Genomic DNA, 8,985 nt, shown 5'->3' with positions numbered 1-8,985 from the left:
AAATTAGTGAAATGTGGCCTCTGCACAACTATTTGATGCTTGTAACTTTTTTGATGCTACCATCACTTTTTTGATGCTACCACTACATTTTTTACACAACTGTGACTTTTTTCCTTCACTCTGCAAATTTTTGTCACGGCAAAATTTTGAGGCAGTTTCACAAAAAAAATTGCCAATTGTGAAATGTGGAATTTCGCAATGAACCCATACCTGGCAAAAATGTAGCTGTTCACTAGCTGTAATCAGACAAATGTCCAGCTAGATTGATTAGAGCATGGGGTACACTTCACTCTACCATGCAGGATAGGCCTTCGCTATTTGGAACAGTATATATGGATGGTGTTGTTGAACTACACATCCCCATTGCCAGATGTAAAATAGTGATAAACTAAGAGAAAAGAAGGATGCCACAAGCTTTTTTCAAAAAAACTGAACAACTATTTAATTTATCCTAGACAAATTATTTACAGGGATATGTTCTCACAGTGCAGATGTAGAGCAATACATTTGTACTTTGCTACTTTGGAGAGTAGCATGGGCAGTAATACAATATCCTTAGAGTTTCCTCTTCAAGTGACCCAGATCCCAAACAGCAGACCTTGAACATGGAGAATAAAATCTAAGCCTGATACTTTTGTCTCTTCACTAAGGCAGTAGAGGCTTTTAGGAGAATACTCCCTGCTATCTCTCCTGGTTAAAGAACTGCTCTTGCTGGTTATTACTAATCTGACTCATGTTCCTAAAAAATGCATTAGCATGTTCTAGGAATGTGAGTCAGATTAGTAATAACTGAAGAAGAACTAACCTGCTTTAAATACTTATCCTCATTAATGGGGTCCCTGCTCCTTGAGTTCACTAAAGATGGGGACTTTCTCTAGGGCCGAATACTTCTGGGCTGTGTGGATCACAGGCTTCCTGAGGAAGATCCACTCAGATCAGTTGCAGAAAGCCAAGAAGGAAGATCCACCCCTTACCAAACCCTACAGTATATTACAGGAGATGGTCCTAATTCTAAGGGCCAACAATATACAAATATGTAAATATAGAAATGGCAACATAGATGTCCACCTGGTAACAGTAGAACTAGGAAGTGTAGTGATTAAAGCCATAGGGGCTGTTAACCCTTATAGGACCCTACACACTATTAATTACAAATGAATGCAAATAAATGTCATCATGAAAAAAAACAAATAAAAGCAGATAGTGGTGTAGCTGCCATACAGCTAACCCAGTCATGGCTGACACCTACAGCAAAAGAGTAAGCACACAGGCTGAGTCCAAGCTTCAGAGGATGGGGAAGGACTGTGCATGTCAGGCGCTCTACAGAATTAGTTTAGAGAAAGAATCAAAATTGAAGTAAATGGAAACAAATGTTTGAAAGCTACATTTGCTTGAGTGCTACAAAGAAAGGAAAATGTAATTTAGGTTCCATATATGAATTAAACACATGTAAGGGCTCATTTACTAACGCAAATGCAGTTTGCAAAGTACCATTTTGGATGCAAGTCATGTGTTTATTTTACCCAGAATGTAGAATCTAGAACCCTAGAACTGAGGCCGTAAGAAAATTGCATCTGATAGAAATGCGACTGATGTGTAAAACTGTTTAACGTATCAGGCAATTGTGCTGTGCTCCCAAAATGTCACCTAAAACACTCCATGTGGCTCTTTTAATGCCTACTGTATGTTGAGTCCAGTCTCCCAGCAAATTCTCACTGTTACTATGCAAGCAATCTAAGACTTCTTCTGGGTCAATTAAAAGGTAGGTTTGTTTAAGGCAAAAAGACAGAGCTTGATGGATTTGTCTCTTTTTTAAACTGGATAACTGGTTAAAGTTTGTTGAGCCCTCTAACATAGTGTTGATGAGAGAAAAAGAAACTGATGGAAAAAATTGATGGGAATATTTAGAAAGCAATGAGTACTAGGTTTTTAGATCTTTTATTTATTGCACTTATTCAAATAACAGAACGGGAACAGAATTACAAACAGAACGTTAAAGGGTCCACCTGCTATAATTTATATATTTCTGCCAACAATATCATTCTTGAATAGCCATTACACCATGGAGTACAAAAAAAGGGAACATCTCATAGACAATTCTAATGTTGTATGCTAAAGTGTAGAAAAAAAGTAAATAATTACACAGCAATTGGTATAATTCGTGATTTTCTTTTTATTTAAAATTTGTGCTGGAGCAGTAACCTATAGCAACGGATGTGTATCCACATAACGAGGTGTCCACATAATGAGTGCTTTTCATAGACTGCGTAAACTCTATGGGCCATATTGTCATGAAAGATGGTAGCAGTGTGTCTTAATTTTCCCCAAAGGGTTTACAAGGGAATGTGACTACTATTAGACCCAGAATGGCTATACAATCTGAAGCCATCTACCATTGTCCAAAATATATATAGTGGTTTTAAATATTTGTATGACCAGTAAATGTGTAGTGCCTATTGCTTACGATAGAAGGACCTAATGCAAACTTTGTAATATTCATCAAATTCAGCCCAGGTCAATGAAAAAGAAAAAAAAAAATACATTTACTTGAAAGTTAATCAAAACAGATTAAATAAAAAACATTTTACAATCCTAATACAAATATTAAATCCAAATGGACACATAGCACAGTGAATATCCAGTCCAGCATCTCTTCCTTTTAAAATGTGTTTGAAACAGAAGAGTTGTCGCCTTGGGTGCAGAGTTAGTAGGACATCAAAGAAAATGGCTGTACGGCTAAGACTTTTCCCAAACCAGGTCCCAACTGGAAAACAGGCAGACCAAATTTGAAAAAAGCTGAAGTGTCCTTTATGGCTAGACTTTTCCCAAACTAGGTCCAATCCTGTAATAAAAAGGAATGTCCAGGCTTAAGCAGCACATCTGCATTCAAAATCAATTAAAAAAATATATAAATAAATCTTGCAACCTGTGCCTATACTACAAAATCTAGAATCTGGGGTGCTGCTGCAATGAGGCAATTTGCCTCAGGCTACAGCGGCCCCAAAGTTACCAGGGGCATCAAAAAGACTCACCTGGAAATTCCAGTCTTAAAATTACCAGTAATTAAACTGCTAGGGCAATGAATGCAATTGCACTCTCTGTACTAGAGATGCAACCCCGGGACTTCTTCCAATGCAAGAAAAGGTAAATGTGGGAGAATAAGGGGGCAGCATCGCAGGGCCACCCTCAGGACTCCAGGGCCAGAAATGCTCCTGCATAGCATTTATCAAGAGGGAAACGTTTTTTTCGGCAGAATGATTCCAAAGTCAGGGTCCATTCAGTAAAACAGACACTACAGATATCCATGCACATTCAGATAAACCTATCCCTTCACTTAAAATCACCATGCCAAACATTGGTGTCGTCATCTACTCATTAAAGGACTTGTCAACTGAAAAATATTGTACCTAATAAAAGAAAACAATTCTAAGCATCTTTACAATATGAATTTAACATTTGTATATGTTATTGAAAGCATTGTTTAACTGGCTTGTTCAAGGAGATTGTTATATTGCCTAAAAAAAATCAGAGTCACCAGGGCAGAGAATAGGAAAGGACAGACAAACATTGCTTTTCAAAGCAATTATATATTACTTAAACATTCATCATAAATTTATGATGAATGTTTAAGTTGCTTAGAATTATGTATTCTTTTATTATGTGCTAAACTTTTTAGGTGTAACACCCCTGTAATTTAGCCCTACCACAAACATAAAACACCTATTCACTAACCATGGCTGAGGCTCCTCCATGGCATTTGGCAACACAAAGGCAAACAAGCACATTCTTACTAACAAACCAACACCATTCACTCCTCTACCAAAAAGCATTTGCAACCCCACGCACCTGCCAAGGTTGAAGCAAAACCACTTCTTGACATCTCCCAAACAAAGACCCAACCTATAGAATAAAGATGCCCAGGGCTGAAGGACACGAACAAACAGTATTTGTCCATTCATACCTACCACAAGAAAAAAAGTTTCCAAATAAACTGCAAAGGCTGAAAAAACCATGGTGGTTATACCTCTCCCAATCCAGGAAAACCTGTAAAACAAAGATGCACATGCTGAAGAAGCATTTTTTCCTAAGATACCTATTTTTTCACTTACCTATTAAATAACAAGTTCCAGCAGTCCCACATCACCTGCCATCATCTTAAATCCTTTCTTACACCAAGAGCCAACCTATAAAAACAAAGATGCCTAGTTAAAAGAATCACTCCATTTTTCATTCACTCTCTTTCATACTCATCTGTTGTTTGCAAGGTTCAGAAGCCCAATGTTATCCGTCTTGAAAAGTCATGGAATAGATGCAGGGTTCAAATCTGTAAAACAAAGATGTCCATGCTGAAAAATGACAATCAACTGAATTCGTCCATCCATACCTACCAATAAGATTCCAAATAAACTGCAAAGGCTGAAAAGCGATGGTGGTTAGGCATCACCCAATCCAGGAAAACCTGTAAAACAAAGATGCACATGCTGAAGAAACATTTTTTCCTAGCATACATTTTTTCCCCCCACTTACCAGCAGTTCCAGGTCACCTGCCATCGGCTCTAAACCTTTCTTACACCAGGACCCAACCTATAAAAACAAAAATGCTGAAGAATGAGTGAAAACAAAACTGAATCTGCCAACCATTCACCTACCTAGCAAGAGACAGGATACCAGGTACATCTGTCAAGACTGATGCACCACAGTGGCTGGATGTCTGTAAAAACACCTCAGGCTACAAAAAAAATAAAAATAATATAGTATTCTCATAGTAGCATGTTTATTATTCAACTTACCTATCAAAAGCTTCAGCAGCCCCAAGTTACCCTTCTTCTCTGTTGAAAAATGAGAATGCCAAACTGAATTTCCCTATTCACTCATATACAAGCTTCAGCAGTAAAAAAAATTACCTACCTGCTGCTTTTTCTTTGATTTTTACATTTAATAAAACTGGTCCCAACCTGTATTAAAAAAAATCCAGGCTAATAAATCATTGCACTCTAATATTACTCTATTCTTCTACTCACCAATCACTAGCTTCTGCAATCCAAAGTTACCTGCCTCCACTCCAATGTGCCAACCTGTAAAAAGATTCCCAAGACTGAACAATCATTATACTCCATTTACATCAATTCTTTTACTAACCTATCATAAGCTTCAGCAGTCCCAAATGACCTGCCTCAACCTGCCATTTCCACACAATGTCCCAATCTGGAATACAAAGATGTCTTTGCTGAAGAATAATAACGCCAAACTTAATTAGCCCATCCACTCATATACCTACCAAAAGAAACAGGATCCCAAGTAACCCCTGCCACTGTCATGGCTATACAATGCCAAAAATAGGAACACCTATAAAAACAAATAGAAACCTGGAAAAAAGAATCACTATCATCATTATTCATTTACACGTGCTCTGCTTACCAGTTGACCACAGGCTTCAGCAGTCCCAGGTCATCTGCCTCTGCTTCCTTTCCTATTCCAGGACCCAACCTATAAAAAGAAAGATGCCCAGGCTAAAGAATAGTGCCAAATGGCATTTGTCCATCCACTCATACTTACCAAAACAGTAAGGATTCCAAGTAACCCCTGTCAACATTGAGATACCATAGCAGCAAGATCCTTTACAAACCAGGTAAACCTGTAAAAACAAATGGTAGCCCAGGTGAAAATCACTATTATCCATGCATATCTATTTTTATACTCACCTATAATTAGCTCCAGTAGTTCTAAGTTACCTGCCTCCACTCCTAGTCTTTGGTTGTCCCAACCTGTAAAACAAAGATGTCCAGCCTGAGAAATCACTATTATCTATGCTCACCAATTCTTCTACTCACCTATCATCTATTTTGGCAGTCCAAAGCTTCCTGCCTTTGTGTGAAAACGGCTATAAATAATTTCTGTAATACAAAAGTCCATGCTAAAGAATGATAATGTTGAAATGAAGTCCACTCATATACCTACAAAAGGAAACAAGATTCCAAATTACCCAGCCATGGCCAAAGTACCACAGTGGCTTGAAGTCTTCCAAACAGAAAAACCTGTTAAAATAAATAGTTATCCATGCACACCAATTTTTCTATTCACTTAGCCCAACTTTAGCAGTACAAAGTTACCTGTCGCAACTCCTCATTTTCTCCATGTAAGAAAACTGGATTCTTCTACTCACCTATTAAATCAAAGTTTCCAGCAGTCCCAGGTCACTTGTCCCTGGCTCTTATCATTTCCTACACTAGGACCCAACCTGTAAAAACAAAGATGCCTAGGCTAAATGAAAACAAAACAGAATTTGTCTATTATCCGCTCATATACTTGCCAAAAGAAAAGATCGATCCTGAATAAACTGCCAAGGCTGATGTACCACAGTGACTAGGTGTCTCCTGAAAAGACAATTCAATGCCTGGGCAAAAGAATTACTCCATGTTTCATGCACACTTTTCCTGTATTCACCTCTGTCTGAAAAAAGTCAAGGAATGAATGCCTAGTCCAAATCTGTAAAACAATGCTGAAGAAATGTCAACAAAATGAATTTGCCATTCACTCATTTCCCAAACCAGGAAAACATAAAATTAAAAATAGATACCAAGGCTTAAGAATCACTATTGTCCAACTATCCATGCATTCTTATACTCACATATTGCAACCTTCAGCAGTCCAAGGTTACCTGCCTCTAGGCCCTGCTTTAGGAAAAGTTAGCAAAGGTTAACAAAGGTGCCTAGACTAAAGGATACTTACAAATAAGGATGGAGGAATTGGTTTTGTTACATATGATTGAAATACATGTAAATCAGCCTTACCTGGCAATATTTAAAAAAAAGCCTGCCTAAAAATATGAGGAATGACGTTCTTAATGGAATATATAGCAGTTTAAGTTATCTGCCAAGAGGGAAGATCCTCCTCTGTGACTAAAACCAGGGTCCAACCTAAAAAAAAACAAATATACCCAAGCAAAAGAAGCTTACAGGTGTGCAAGCTGAGGGAGAGATTTATTTAAATTTGCAAGTCACCTAATAAATGCAAATGCACCAGAATCCACATTCAACCAGTTTTATCTGGCTCTGGGAAAGGATTTTGGTCTCAACAGGGCCAAGCCTGCAAAAAAAAAAAGAAAAAAAAAGCTAGCTAATATTACAAACAACCAAACCAATCCAATTTTTTGCCCACACCCTACCTCAAGCAGCTGCATGCCAATCACCTGAGACTGAAGGACTGAATTTAAAAAAAAAAAAAAAAAAAAACCAAAGCTCATTCTACAAAACAAAGATGACCAGATCCACTACTCACCGGCCAAGGCTAAAGTGTGTCCACAGGAGTTTTTCAAAACCAGGACCTGATTTGTAAAACAGATGCCTACAGTGAAGTAGTAGCATACACTGAAATCAATCTATCCCTCCCCCCAACCAACTCCCCCTTTCACCTGCCAAGGTAGAAATTCCTTACATGGACACTCACGCACATTAAAAAAAACAAAAAAAAACACACCACACTATTAGCAGAAAAAGCCCCTCCTGGTAACTTTAGGAGTCAAATTTCTTGTTTTTAAAACAGAAATACGGCTCTGCTAGCGCAGAGAGTTCAATTGCAGCCCCCCTGGACCCCCTCCAGCATTGCAAGCGTGGGAGGGGGAAAATGGCATCAAAGGAGCTGCCTGGCTGAAGCACCTGCATAGATGGACTTTTTACTGAAACCCTTGCCCAGTCTATTATACAAAGATTCTAAGTTAAACCAACACATTACCAAACACATTTGAAATAATACATATCTTGTCCTGCATGCCTACTAACTTACTGAGATCTAGAATTTCCACTCACCTGCCAGGAGCATATATAGTTTCATTTTCAGGAAAACACCAATAACAGTCCTTCTTAAAAACCACCTTGAAGGAGAAAGTACAGGAGTTACCTCCTATATATTACACTTACCAGTCTTTTAAGTTCACTGGCTGCAGTTTTATTTGTATACATTGAGATGCAAAGGCTCAACAAAAATGTTGGGTGCTTTGCTTCACTTCTCAAAAGATCTGAAAGAGTGCAAAGTAAAAAAAAAAAAAGTGCCTAGTCAGGGTCTATGAAAATAGTTACATCTGTGTAGGTTTCAATATGAAAGCATGACTCAGCGACCCCAAAAGCATACAGAAACTCAAACATATTACTAAATGTAGATGTTGATACAGCAGGAGTGTACAATCAAATATTTTTTTGGAAAACATTTACATGTAGACCATTGTGCAGTGAGTGGAGGAATATATAGGACATTTTAACTTGTGCAAACATTATTATAAGGCAGCATATTACAGCATTTGTTTTTATTATATATCATGCCACACATATGACAACATTACCCTATGTAAAATAGTATAGTATATAGATCCCATTAATTATAGTAGCAATCAGTAAGGGTACCACACTGCTCAAATCCAACTCTACTAGTACATTACAAACCTTTATAATACATCATTACCCTGTATATTACAGCACCAGAGTGGACATTTCTTAACAAACACATATGATAAAGGACAGACATACACTATACCTTCATGTAAAAACTATTCAAAGAAGGAATCCACAGGTGTGATAACAGCTCACAGGTCCATTCACAGCCTTGGTCAAAATTACAAAAGAAATCATTTCTTTCCCTTATAAGCACAAAATGGAGGGAAAACCCAAACTGATGACATAATCCTTGTCCCACACTGATGACATCATATCATTCTCACCCACCTGACCACCCCTCCCCTTTGAATGTAAATAAACACAAACTGAGTACAAGACTGCATAGTAAATGAAAACAAATTAAAAAAGGTGAAAATCAAACATATATAACAGAAATCAGATTAGAATGCAACCCTGCAAATGCTATTAGGTGCAAATGAATGCAAATAAATAAAATAATTGTTAAGAAACAAATAAATAGAAGCAGGCAGTATTGTAACTAGCATACAGCAGACCTAGGGGCCCATTCATTAAAGTCCAAATGAGTATGAATAATAAA

At 37.7% G+C, this 8,985-nt stretch overlaps 1 long non-coding RNA gene across 1 annotated transcript; it reads right to left on the bottom strand.

Moving 5' to 3' along the window:
• Positions 1–2,344: 2,344 nt before the first annotated feature.
• LOC116408807 lies at positions 2,345–8,489 on the bottom strand. Its single transcript, XR_004221268.1, has 4 exons — positions 7,806–8,489; positions 7,279–7,324; positions 3,966–7,086; positions 2,345–2,842 (listed from the first exon to the last, which is right to left on the bottom strand). It is a non-coding gene; the product is annotated as an uncharacterized LOC116408807 (long non-coding RNA).
• Positions 8,490–8,985: the final 496 nt, after the last annotated feature.

Source organism: Xenopus tropicalis, chromosome 2, assembly GCF_000004195.4.
Source record: "Xenopus tropicalis strain Nigerian chromosome 2, UCB_Xtro_10.0, whole genome shotgun sequence".
Lineage (NCBI taxonomy): Eukaryota > Metazoa > Chordata > Amphibia > Anura > Pipidae > Xenopus > Xenopus tropicalis.
The sequence above is the reverse complement of the archived record's forward strand: the minus strand, read 5'-3'. Positions and strand labels throughout refer to the sequence as shown.